The sequence below is a fragment of the Stegodyphus dumicola genome, chromosome 11, assembly GCF_044657685.1.
Source record: "Stegodyphus dumicola isolate Sdum_Otavi_A_Nest chromosome 11, ASM4465768v1".
NCBI classification, from domain to species: domain Eukaryota; kingdom Metazoa; phylum Arthropoda; class Arachnida; order Araneae; family Eresidae; genus Stegodyphus; species Stegodyphus dumicola.
Window position 1 is genome coordinate 143,097,949 of NC_140778.1, and position 14,711 is coordinate 143,112,659.

Here is a 14,711-nt window from a genome sequence, read left to right on the forward strand (position 1 = left end):
CACATCTCGAATCGAGTTTACATTCGTCCGAGGAATGAAAGAAATATTGACAGTTTTGACATTGAGCCACACCCCCCTTTAACCCTCTCGCTGCGCATCCCGCGATTTTCACAGGCAACGTAAAAGCAGCAAAATTTGCGCAACCCGCGATTTCAGCGGAGATGAATTTTTGCCGTCTATTTAACTGTGCAACCCGCTCTTTCCCCGTTCAAGGCTTCCTTTCGGCTTTTCTGTGATGTTTAATTGTTTATTTAGATGTAGGCTAAGAGATGGCGTTAGTTGTCCACATGTCTGCCAAATATACAAGAATACGTAATATAGCATTTTACGCGCGCTTTTCAGAGCTCAAAGAAGCTGGCAGGAAGCGTTTCGCGAGTGACGTAACCTATATTCCTGACGATATTTCTGACACTGATAGTAGTTCTGACTCTGATTTCGAGTATATTGAAGATAGTTATAGCGAAACTGATGAGAATTTCTCGGATTCCTCTGCAGATAGTGATGAATCTGAAAATTCAGTTTCTATTGAAAAACGTTCGACAGTGGTGCAAAATGGATACGTAAAATATTACATTATGCAAATATTTTTGTTAGTATATATATATGTTTTACCTTTATATTTTATAAAATAAATCATAATTTAACCAATATTAATTTTCAAAATTTTCCTTTTATATCATTATTCTTCAATTTCAGTATTCTAACAACCTTTTTCTATGATCTGATTCTATATTAAAAAACAACTCTTTTACAAAACATTTTTGTAAATTTTAACTCTAAAGTATATGTAGATTTGAAATATGTAATAAAAAAATACGCAATTTTTGAACCTATTTTGATAAAAAAAAAGTACGCAGTGAGAGGGTTAATTTATACGCCTCTATAGATACAGAAAATATTCGCTTCCTGCCAGCTTCTTTGAGCTCTGAAAAGCGCGCGTAAAATGCTATATTACGTATTCGAAACGCTTCCTGCCAGCTTCTTTGAGCTCTGAAAAGCGCGCGTAAAATGCTATATTACGTATTCTTGTATATTTGGCAGACATGTGGACAACTAACGCCATCTCTTAGCCTACATCTAAATAAACAATTAAACATCACAGAAAAGACACACACAGTTAAATAATAATATACCAAATTCGTAATATCATAAATTTCAAACCCAAGTTTATTCACTAACTGAATCCGAAACATAGGCATCTGGACACAGTCCTAAATCTAATCATTTGCGTTACCTTAATAATATTAAAACCTTCACGTATCAGTTCTTTAATGTCATCAGCGGGGCAATCCGAAGGTATTTCTTTAATAACAGCCTTCAGCGGTCGCACTTTCTTTGCATGCACTACATAATGTTCTACTTGATTCCTAGATAAATAATCAGTAATTGATGTATGATCCTGCGCATTAGTCGGAAATATTATTAGAAAATCCACCCGAAATTCTGTCAGTAAACGAAGTCGAAATTTCCGCAATCAGTTTCTTCACGTATTCACTATATTTTAATGGGGAAATTATCGTAATGGGTTTGATTCTAACTGCATTGAGAACTTCCGCCGCCACAGGGGTATTGCTTTGATCCATAACTTGAGTAGAATCTTTATTATCTCTACAGAGAATATCTAACACCCACATCCAAAAACTTTCTACTAAATTTCTTAATTGAGCAGTGTTTTTAGCGGAAGTGAAACCATCCTTATCGTGTTCCTCATGAGTGCGCTTTTCAGGTTTATTACCACTTGCAGAATTTCTTGAAATACTAAAAAGCAATTTACCTAACTCAAAACTACCACTAGTTTTAACAACATCAGAATACAACACAATTTTTTCATGAACAGAATTGTAGAACTATAATCACCACATGAACATCCTTACTTTCAAACTACATTACCAATTATAAATTAACTGTCACGAACATCATTTGCTACACCAACACTAGGGTTATTAAGAACATAATTACCATCTAAAGAATCACATAAAGGCTTGTTATTAGCCCTAAAGGAATTCGCACTTCACTTTTATGTCATTAAGCTTTTGGCTCATTTTCTTAATTTGAACACACTCCATCTCACAATCCTTGTCTGGATTTTCCTTAAGGTAGCATGCATAGCGAGCATGAATTTATCTTCGAAGCCGATCGAATTTTTCAGAAAAGCTTTATCATTAATAAAGTCCTTTTAGCGAGTAAATCCGAACGAATTTGATCTTTGTCAGAATAAATATCTAAGTAAGTATTCTTAGAATCATAGTCCGAAATCACTTCACAGTCGTTTTGCATAGTAACAGAGTATAGACTCACAATTCACAACACTTCGAACTCAAGATAATCAACACAGGAGCAGCTAATCACCCCTCCTACACTGACGATGTTCAACAAACCTTCTTTACATGCTATGCACTTAAACCCAAGATATAATGAAAAAGACAAATACGTATTTCTAAGCAGCACTGGTAATAATTAGTATAATATTATTCTCTATGACCATTATATGAGATGAACACAGTAAAGTCTTCATAATAATGCCCCATCATCAGAATCAACGCTGGGCCTTTTTCATGCTAGGGGCATTCTTTTCTACTCCAATATTCTCCAACCCAGAGGCGGATTAAAACTTTCAAAGGCTCTATGCACCTGAAAGATTTTTGTGTCCCCTCATATGTTTTAAGCCAGCTTTTTATCTTCATTCCTTTTCTATTTCGGTTTAGAAGAACCACGCATTCTGTAAAATAAAGAGGGTGCACTTTCAATTTTTTAAACTATTTATTTATAAGACTAGAGTATGATATATTACAGAGTACAGCAATGCTAATTAGAATTCTATTTTTACATGCCTTCATACCTTTCCTAGTCACAAGTTACTAATATGGAAGTTAGAATAGACTTGTCGGCACATAAATATTAACTTGGGCAAATGCCACTAGATGGCTGCACTATGCAGGAAGCAGTTTATTCACAGTTTCAAAGATGGCTTGCCTGCTAGTGTGGAAATGTAGAAAATAATAATAAATTATAAAGTAATGATTAATTGTAAAATAAAAAATACTGTTTGATTGTAAATATTACAAATTAATTTGTAACGTGTTTTTTGTAATTTTTCTGTTTGTTTAATTGTTTTAAGTTCCTAATTTTTCACTCGGTGTTTTCAACTGCAACTTTTGAACTGAAGAAAGAGAGTGTCTCTGAGTTGGGAACTATGTGTTGGACTGTGCATGTGGAGGGTGTGTTAATAAAACTCTTGCATTATTTAATTTAGTTTTTTTTGCTGATTTATTTTACTGTATCAATATTGGTTTAATCACTAAAATAATTTCTTTCCAAACATGGCCATTTGATACCTCCGAGGACAGACTCCATGGTTACTAAATGCTAGATGTTAAATGTTGCCATTTACAAATAACTAAATATTGAATGTTACATTTTCCTTTCTCTAAACGAGTTCACAATTTTTTTAAAGCGTCCAAAATAAATCTAAATACCTGACCAGCGTTGTAAAAAGCAATTTACCTAAATCAGAACTGTCCCACTTCTACTCCTTGGATCACCATCCCTTGTTTCTCAGTTAGTGGAGTTTGGTAGTTGGTTTTCTCAACAATGCTCTTGAGAACATGTGAGATTTTTTTTTGTATTACCTCCTTGTTCTATTCCTCTGATATTCTCTTCAGCAACTGAACTCTTTTTATAGTGTCTCTAATATCTTTTCTACTTCTTCTAAATGCAGTTCTACCTGATCTGTTTATATGGTATATATACTGAGTATATATGACACTATATAGACTCGGTATGTATGATATCTTCCTTGGTTGATCTTTTTTTACGTTTTTCGTAACTTGAGGTTTTAATAATTTTTCTGATGTAGGAAGAATTGCTTATGTTCTTCTACTTACAAGTTGTTAAGCTGATGATCCTAACATCTCATTAGTTGGAGTGTTCCTGTGAGCTAACAATGCTAAGTAAGGATGCGCATGATTTGCTCGAGCTTTCTTTAAGAATTTCTTCGCGTTTATACCGAACGTTCTGCTAATTCATTCAACTGCAGACGGAATAGAATGTTCATTGCATGTTTAAATTGGTATTTCTTTTCAAATTCTGCACATTGAGGTTTATTATCAGATATGTCTATCAATAGTATATCATATCTTGCAAAGTGGTATTTCATGTAACTGATCACTGCCTGACTTCGAGTATCTGGTAATTGGGAAATTTAAAAAAATTGGTATCGTAATCTACAATTAATAATTATACATATTTATTAATCTCAAATAAATCTGTTCCATATTCAGTACCAAGGCAATTTAGAAACTTCATGAGGTATCATAGATTTCCTTACCTTTTTGTTCCGATATTCATTATGTATAGGACATTTCGAAAATTTATATTCTCTCTGCTCGTTTATAAGTTACAAAATAAAACATAACTCTTTTCTTACATTTTTCTATACCAAAGTGACCTCGTGATTTAAATTTAACAACTCTTTATGCACAGATAAAGGGATAATTACTCTCTCTCCTTTGAAAAATAAATCTTGTCAACTCATCTCTATAGTCCTAAAATATTTGAAGTTCTAGCTGATGTTCGCTTTCTCGCCAACATCCCAGAACATCTTTCTTTGAACACTGCAGTGTGACTTCACATTCCCCTATAAGGTATTTTTCCCGCCTTCTTAGCATGCCTTCGTTCTGTAGCGGTCAGCACGCTGGATGTGTATTCCAGAGGTCCTTGGTTCGATTCCCGGCGAAGGCGTTGCTCATTTTTCCCTTCTCCTGCTTCTAAAATAACTTATGTCTCTACAGTGACGTCCGAACTAAAAGGGTCGCCGATGATGATTCTCCACACACAGGATTTAGCAACTGGGTCCCCTAAAAACCCAGTCGTCCTTTGAAAGGGGGGTATATGAGGTATTTATCCTGCCTTCTTAGCATGATTTCGTAGTGTAGTGGTCAGCACGCTGGGCGCGTAGTCCATAGGTCCGTGAATCGATTCCCGGCGAGGGCGTTGCTTTCATCACTCCTGCTTTAAAAATAACCTAATATCTCTACACATCTTCTATCGGATACCGATTTCAAAACTCGGGTATAAAACGATATTCCTAATACTCAAAACTCAACTATTGTACAAAGTACTAACACAACACTCCTTTTATTCTTTGTAACATTAATAAGTACAAAGTTTATATTTTAAACCATCTAACTACGAATATGAAGACCATTCTCTCGTTGAATTCAAAAGCATAAGAATACACTCTTCAGTTGCCAGACTCAGAATTACAAAGCTACAAACATTAAACACGTGGAGTTACCTGACATCAATACTTGTATATAAATTAAACACTCACTTTTCTATATCCTCAGACCTTGAGTTGAGAGACTTCACAAATCAACAAATAACAATCGCGTTACAAATCAAGTCTTTCTGGTACTCGGATACGTCTTCTAGATTGAGTTGTATCAGTTCGTGTAAAAGGCTCTGCAGCATCTTGAGTGTGTATGTGTATGTGAATATGGCAAAGCCTCGAGGGCTATCTGCCTAAAGGGAGGGATGCCTTCGTGGAGGACTTCCTAAGGGAAACTGGCTCGTATATACGTTACACTCGGGGAAAACCACGAAAACTCCCACGCAGCCAGTCCTTTCGCGGGATTCGAACTTCGGATCGAATTACCAGTGTTCAGCTACTTTACCGCTCGGCCGCTGGTGGGCCCCTTCAGCATCTCGAATACTGCAGTTTAGTGATGGAGGCCGTGTCTGCATGTAATCTTTTACCAGAATGTCTCTTCCATGTAACCGACCTCACAGTTTTTCTTCCATTTAAGATCCCGAAACGCTCCCTCCGAGGATGAGCTTACTTGACCATTGCACATATTTCAAATCATCATTGCACATCTGTACCCACATTTTCCTGATAAAATACTATTTCCATATACCCATACATCTCGCACAGCATGTTATAACACTCCCTTAGTGTTTTTCCAAGTTTGAAACAAAATTTTACATTGCTGCATTTCACCTGTAGCAGCATTGTGGTGCTGTTCCCATTATTTGGATAATGTGTACACAAAAACTGCATATCAGGACATCTATCAAGCTATATCTAAAATGGGTAACACATTATTACAATACACAATTTAGTTTTGAATTATATCAAATTATAATAAAAATTATTCAATAATTAAAAATCTACACATTCTCCAATTAGTTTTCATATTTAATTCATTGCAGTCCACTTGTGGATTTTGTATAATATTCCAGCTTCAAAATCTATAAGCTAATTCATAAAATGTATATATAAAATTCCTTCTGCAAATCCGTGTTTGGCAATTATGGTATAGAACATTCAAAATAAAATTTAGAAAAAAGGAATAAAGCAGAAATAAGTTCAGTTTAGGGAAGAAAAATCAAGACACTGCTTTTGTGTTAGAAAGAAAGATTTGAATGGTAAAGTCATTCCATTCATGTACAGAGAAATATTCGGTTAAAAAAGACAACTATATAGCAGTTGAAATCCACTAGTGGTCAGATGGATAAAAAAATTAAATCCCAGTATTTTGTAAATCCAGTAAAGGCATAAATATGTTACTAATAAGTACACATTGTGACCAATGTATAATGATACTGATCAATACACTTTAAAAATACTTTTATTTCACATAATAATCAAGAGATAATGAAATAACACTGAAGAAAAAACTGTATAGATGATCTTGCCATCTTCGAGAGGTAACACATTGGTCATAGAACTTTTTGGATGTTCTAATTTTCGTCAAAGAAAATCTGCAAGTATCCATACAGTACAGGCCGATACTATATTAAAATATACGAATGTCAATATACACTCATAATATATAAAATAAATAAACACTCATAATATAATAAAATTCCTTAGACAACAAAAATTAAAAATAATTTTATAAACCTGCTTGAAACTGAAAACATTAAACATTAGAAAAATTCAGATTTGACTATGGTTACACACACACGATTAAATATAAAATATTTCTATCAAAAATATTTTAAAGATTTAATACCAGAGATTTTCTTCTTATTATAAAAATACACAGGTTTTATGCCAAAGTACGTAGAAAAATAGTTGTCCATAAAAGCTGCTTCACATGTCTTTTAAAATGTGAGCAAATGGAAAAAATGAGCTTTATAATTCTGCACATTCAAAGACAAATATTCTTTAATCTATTTTGTCAGAATCTCTGGTTATAAGTATTTTACATCTCTTTTTAGAAAGCTTAACTCTAAGCACTAGAACATAATTATAATTAATATAATATTAGTTTGTATATAAAACACTTAATTTAAATAACACAGCATGCAGTGTAAAGCAGCAGAAAATGACTAAAATAATTAAAAAATCAAGTCAAATAACAACACCTATAACCACAGCAAATTCTGGAAATCAAATGGCAGACAATGATCTGTATGTCTACTATTGGCATAAAAATGCAACTAAGGCAACCTTTCAACCAATATCGCCAGGTATACTTTCCGTGTTTGTCTGTACATAATTGTGCAAATTGTGTAATCATCATTCTGAAAACTTCCATGTGGAAAAAACATAAAATACATTCAGAACCTTAAATATATATATATGAAATGAATAAAAAAACCACATTTTTATTTAAATTTGTGAAATTTATTCTTTTATATATATATATTCTTAAACAGTAATTAATTATATATATATATAAAAATTTAATAAAGTATTTTTAAATAGTACAGACATAAATAATGTTATGCATGATTACATAAATAAAGTATCTAATATTACATACAAAGATGCCTGGCACTGGGGGGTCAAATTTAGAGGCATCGGCTGACAAAATTTTAAGAGCAGCAAAGATTATGCAAGGTGAACATTACGCATTGACTCAAAATTCTCTGAATTATGAATCATATTGAAGCTTTATATGCAATATGATATCTACTCAAAGCTTTCCCGTTAACAATTATATAAAATGAGACGGCAACTTTCCAAAATCTCATTTTCGTTAACTATGTTATTTACTTTCAAGTATAATCATATAATTTACTTACGACCATTATTATATGTCGGTCAAACTTTCAAATCGATGGGAAAAAAGAAGTTCTCAGAATTGTCAAATTAAAAATATTTTTGTTAAACTGCACTTGAAAAATAACTATGATTCAACGTTGATGCAAATATTTACAAAATACAATAAATAACTGCATATATTAATGGCAAAAACAACTATGATAGGGAAACATTAAAGCATGATTAAAATGAAAAAAAATCCATTTCTCAGCTAATCACTAGCTTTATAACATTATATGACATCTGTTTGAAAGAAAACAATTCTGATTTTTCAAATATTCTCTTCTAATGAAACACATTATATTAGAAATAAAAAAATTCATCATTTTCAACATCTGTTTGAAAGAAAACAATTCTGATTTTTCAAATATTCTCTTCTAATGAAACACATTATATTAGAAATAAAAAAATTCTGAGATAATTTCAGATGGATTTTAACTAATAGCCAATGCATTAATGTGATAATATAAATACATACATGTATGATAATTCTTATCACCAGTAGTGAAAATCAGGCATTATACTGCAGTTAACAGCAATGCAAAAAGCATTTGAGTAATATGAATGAAATTTTTTCAACAGCACATAATAGCAGCATTAACATTTAATACAAAAAGATAGATCAAAGTCAGAAGACAGTTGCATTACAGAAAATATAGGAAATTAAGCTGAACTTTTTTATTTCCAATGAGATTTTTCTTTACATATTCTCTGGTTATTTCAACTAAGGAACTATTTCATGATAATGATAAAAGTACAAATATTTACAAGCTTTCGATAGTATAAAATTATTACTATTAGAAAAATAAACGTTTTATTTGTATGCATATAGAATACTAAATTTAGAAATGAAATTAGAAAATGCTTATACGTAAAAAACTTATGCTGGAAAGTAATACATGCCTGTTTATAAGTAAGCAATAATTCCCAAAATATTTCGGCTTTTCTTACAGCATCTATCACATACACACCTGAATTTCCATAGAATATCCAGCAACATTTAAATAAAGCCTCATTTCCTAGCATTAATTCTTACAGCCAAGCGAACCATTCCATTACCGATAATTCGACAGAATTGTACTGATCTTTCAAACGCCAGAAATTAATCATGATTGTGATTTTGCTGGTCATCAAAATAATATAACTTCAGCCATCTTGTTTACAAAAATGCTGTTAAGAGAGTTTGCAGGCACTCCGATCTGGTCGCAAAATTTGCTATAATCGTGACGTCATTTTCAGAGGCGTGTCTTCAAAGCGTCGCACTTGAATTCGGTTTACCAGCTAACAGGCAGTTGCGACTGGTAACGTCACACTTGAATTCGCCCCTAAGTGTCCCGTCGGCTAAGTGTCACGGACCCGGTTAGAATACACATCCTTGAGTTCTAACCTCCTTGGAGGTAATACTTATTGTTTTGGGGAAGATGGCTTTAGTTTTTAAAATATGCTGTCAATGATATTAAAATACTCGGTATTCAACACTAACAGTATCAGAATTTTATATTCCCTCCGTCCCAAACTAGTTGCTACACTTAGCTAGAAAGTTTTGTTCCAAAGTAGTTGCGACATTTCGAGTAGGTAGAGTCATAATTAACGTTCGATGCAGTTTAGTAGATGCACATCAGTAACATTATACAGTGTACTACAAGGAATGTAACGCTGCATATTAGGTTTTCATTCCCAGTTTTTATTTTCCACAAATGTAGCACTTATTTCGGGAGAATTTCATCGACGCAAATCTAGAGAGTTCGCACGCTCTTAAGGCACGCCCCAATTTGAAAGGACTCTACCGCCGGTATTTCAGACAGATCCTGTTTATGCGATTAAGGCAAAACCTGGGGGGCTGTCTAAAGTGAGGGATGCCTTCATGGAAGAATTTCTAAAGGAAAAGCGTCGTATAGACGAGGCAGATCATTGAATTTATATTTAATTAGCAAGAAGATTTTAAGCGTATGCTGTTGGAAGAGTCTTTACAAAATGGGGCGTGGCTTAAGGATGTGCGAAATCTGAATATTTGGTACTGATTTAAGAATGGAATGCTTGGCAAGTAAAGTTGTTGTTGACTGATAACATAGCACCCTGAAATTTAAGGAAAACATGCAAACAAAATCATAAAATCTTCAGTATCGCTAATCAGTACTCAAATGTAGCTACTAATTTGGGACAGAGGGAGTATAAGACTCATTGTGATTAAGGTCATGTATGTCATCATTATATGCTGTCGATGATATTGAAATACTAGGTATTATTTTGAATATCTGTAGTGTTGCGTTTACTCTTCAGAGCTCTAAATCTGTATTATTTAAAATTTTATTTTTTAATAGTTCTTAAAGTTTAAAATATTAATTAAAAAAGAGAAAAAATCTTCAGTACCTAAAACCAAATCTCTTATAGAAATACATTTTTCTCTTATGTATTAACAAATTTTAGATCATCCAAATTATTTTGTTGCACAATGAAAATTTTGCGCTGAAATAGTTTATGTTCTGGAGCTACCTGCTAACTTCGTACTATATAAATTATTGAAAAGTAAAACATGTGCCCTAAATTACCCTTAAATTAGAATAGGTAACTCTAATAAGTACAATTAAAAATAGCGTATATCTAGATGCAAGCAGGAATTAAAATCAGAATCAAGTAACTGACGGTTATATATGAAAAAAAGAAAAATGGGATAACTTGAAATTTCATGCTTTCTTTCTAAATAAAAGTATTTCTAAGAAAGAAAGAAATGTATACTTTCTGACTGTTACAGATTAATCGTTTTTAAATTTTGCATATAAATTTTGCATATAACAAGACAATTATTTGTCCCGGATAATTATTTGTCTGAATGAACAAGAGATCTGTCATTCTGCTCATTGTTAACGTCGCAAAGCGTTGCAGAATAGTAGCGCCATTTAGCGGTCAGTAGAAATTTCACAGATGCCACCGAAAACACAAAAGAATATTTTCACAGTCGCAGGCCTTGATTATAAGCCGGCCTTGCTTCGATCAACGAACTTTTCTCCCAACAGAACTGAGGCGTACGTAATGTGTCTCTTCGGTCTGACGGATCCACATTTGCCTTGATGAACCTTTACTTCTTCTCCTTAGAGATTCTTTGGCTCACCAGCAGCCGAGCGGTAAAGTCGCTGAACACTGGTGTTTCGGTCCGAGATTAGAATCCCGCGAACGGGCTGGCTGCATGTGCGTTTTCTCCATGTGTAACGTGTGTACGAGCCAATTTCCCTTAGAAAGTCCTCTGCGAAAGCATCCCTCCCCTTAGGCAGATAGCTCTATTGTGCTTTTCCAAATTAAATAACCCAAACACAAACCTTAGACATTCTTTGGTCGCTGAGTCTTCTGCCTCCTCTCCAAAGAATCTCTAAACATGAACCTTATAAGAAATATTTATATATTCCTTATATTTCTTATAAGGTCCATGTCTCTAAGGAGAAGAAGTAAAGATTCCCCGAGGCAAATGTGGCTCCGTCAGACCGAAGAGACATATTATGTATATCCCTGAAGCTTACTTTAAAGGGGCAAACCATCCCAAAGCTATCCACCCTCCGTACCTCACTGCGCATGTGTGAAATAACATCAGGAGGCAACAAAGCAGCATGCCGTCGGCCATATTAGCAATCTTTTATAGCATTGTTCGAAAAGGTTCTTTGGTGTTGTATTCAGAGGTACTTGGTTGTAGTTATGTGAAATTCTTTTAAAGACTTTTTAATTGTAATGCTGTAAGTGAAATGGTTTTGGCTATTGGGTGAAAACTTTGCGGTTGGTTTTCACAATTGTCATTCCAAATAATTGTCTAAAAGTTTTCATGGTAATTTGTTTTTAAAGTTGTCGGATAATTATAATGTATTTCAGTGTTTTCAATTTATTTAGGGGTGCCTTTAATTGTCTTTAATTATTTTTTCTGTTTCAGTTAGTTATTGCAAATTTTGCTTTTAAAATTTCACTGTAAAATTTTAACTATGGATTCATAAAAATTTATTACGTTTTGTATGGCATGTGTTTTCCCCCATTTTTAAGTTTACTGAAGAAAAGAATTAAGAAATTTATTTTATTCAAATTTTGTCTTCGTATGGCTCGCTGTTTAAATTTAAGTAAAAATTGGACCGTTATTTTAAAGGTGTGATCATATTATATTACAAGTCATATTTTATGTATTTAATTTTATTTTCTGTTCAAGTAAATATTTAATAACAGGATTTAATTGGGGGTGAAATTTGTGGGAGTTTTAAAAATAACAATGCAGAATTTAAATATTATTTTTTATCATTGTTCATGTAATTTAATATTTTTCAAACCGTAAGTAGTATTTTTAACATGGAAAATTGAGAATTATACCTGTATATATTTAGAATAACTAAAATATAATCAATTAATGGTTTGAGTATTTATTTATTTATTTTCACAATACCTTTATTGCTAGCATTCATTAATGACAGCATGTAATTACATAATGCATTTCTGATTTAACTCATTTTAAGGGAATCAGTCCCTTTGTACATATATTTTTCCTCTGCAATCATTAGAATTGATACAACTATCAGCACTTGCAGCCGTTTCCTTGGATATGTTTTAAACATGCACAGCAAATTTTTATCTAACTTTGAGCAAAGTATAATTAAATAAATGATAGTATATATGTTAAAAAGAATATTTACGTGTGAAATGTAATACCGGATCCTGCTATTCTTCTATTTGTACAGCCGAAAGCGACTCAGGAATTTACCATTCTGGCAGGAATAAAAATTGCTTCTCGGAACAATATTGCAGCCGTCTACAAGATGATAGAAAATGTAGAAATAAAATGGAATGGCGGGAAAAAGTGAAGAAAAAAGCGCGCGAAGAATTCACGGTCTTTAATTTACGAAACTGGGTGTGGCTAGGTTCTGCCTCATTGGCTGAAGAGCTCGTCAATCTTTCTAAAGCCACGACTACTAAGGGCATGCTTTCCCCTCCTTTTTGGCTTCACTTGGACTGCGCGCAGGGCATCTCCATGTATTCTAACCTCCTTGGTGGCATAACTTTCTCCCTGCACTGTGCATCGCTCTTGGGCACCCCCTGCTCCACTGCATAGCAAGAGAGCGCCTCATTTTTAAACATATGATACCATCATCTACAATTTACTTTCAGTTTAGCGTAGAGTATAAACGTACGATTTAAATTTATTTTTATATAATACTGTTTTTACTTCAGTACTGGTAGATACAAGCAGTTTCAGTTATCTATATACCGTGGTTGTTTTTTATGCGTATAATATTGTTTTCCCAATATAATTCGCTTGAAAATTTAACAATTATCACAGATCACGCAAAATTAAATTACAGAATGTCTACAAAAATTTCGTAAAGATTGCTGGAACTTTTCCGGAGAAGCAAATGAACGGAGCTTGTGCTTCTCTTCGCTTAGACAAACTACTGCAGAGAACAGATTAAAATGCGTTTTTTTCTTGTACGATTATTTAAAACTTTCGATAACATAGCTGATTTTGAAGCACAGAAAAAATTATGAAATAAAATGTCATTGAGAAGAAATGGAACATGAAAACAAACCTACTTATTAGATATTTATTTTAAAGTGTGCCGTTCCCTCACTAGATGGCGCCAAGGGCTCCACTAGTGACAGAAATTTTAAAACTTTCCACAAAGCGAACTTATATGCGAAAATATTCTTTTGTGTTTTCCGTGGCCTCCATGAAATTCCTACTAACCGCAAGATGGCGTTACTATTCCGCTACACTTTGAGACGTTAACAATGAGTAGAATGGTACCCGAGACAAATTGTCTTGTTATATTCAAAATATAAAAACAATTAATTTATAGTAGTCAGAAATTTTACATTTATTTTTAATAAAAATATTTTTATTTAGAAAGAAATCATGAAATTTCAAGTTATCCCATTTTTTTTTTTTTTTTTTTCATATATAACGGTCAGCTACTTGATTCTGATTTTAATTCCTGCTTTCATCTAGACATACGCTAATTTTAATTGTACTTATTAGACTTACCTATTCTAATTTAAGGATAATTTAGGGCACATGTTTTAGTTTTAAATTATTTATATAGTGAGAAGTTAGCAGCTAGCTTTAAAACATAAACTATTTCCGTGCAAAATTTTCATTGTATTAATATCAATTGTCCTGTGCAACAAAATAATGTGGAGCCACTATTAAATATGTAATTAAGAAATTAATAAACAATGATCTAAAATTTCTTAATACCTAAGAGAAAAGGTATTTCTTAATACCTAAGAGAAAAAGTATTTCTTAAAGAGTTTTGGTTTTAGGTATTGAAGATTTTTTTCTCTTTTTTAATTAATATAAAATACTTTTCGGAAATACGAGGGTTGGGGCAAAAAGTCATGGCAACTATTTTTTCCTTCTTGTAGATACGTGAACGTATCACAAAACGTATATGTGTCGTGAGGGAGTTCTGCATGCATAGTGTGTATGCAGAACAACAGATGCCTCTGTGCAGAACAACAGATGTCAGTTGGTGAGTGTCGTGCGAGATGGAAGTAAGCTGTGTTGAGCAGCGCGCTTACATCAAAATAGCCGTTCTCCGAGAGAGAAATGCGATAGAATGCCACAGTGAGTTTGTAGAAGCCCTTGGGAATAATGCCCTACCATATCGTACGGTGGGTAGGAAAGTTTCAGCAA

At 33.2% G+C, this 14,711-nt stretch overlaps 1 protein-coding gene across 3 annotated transcripts in view; it reads right to left on the bottom strand.

Moving 5' to 3' along the window:
- Positions 1 to 6,614: 6,614 nt before the first annotated feature.
- Positions 6,615 to 14,711, bottom strand: part of LOC118183171 (alpha-tocopherol transfer protein-like) — a 168,667-nt gene continuing 160,570 nt past the window's right edge. Inside the window, exons 1-2 of one of the 3 annotated variants that reach the window (XR_015044143.1) lie at positions 9,028 to 9,548; positions 6,615 to 6,795 (exon numbers count right to left, since the gene is read on the bottom strand). The gene's annotated coding sequence lies outside the window, so the exon portion shown is untranslated. Of the gene's footprint in view, positions 6,796 to 8,959; positions 9,549 to 14,711 lie in introns of those variants that run through there. The other 2 variants (XR_015044142.1, XM_085827273.1) reach the window with 2 other exon arrangements.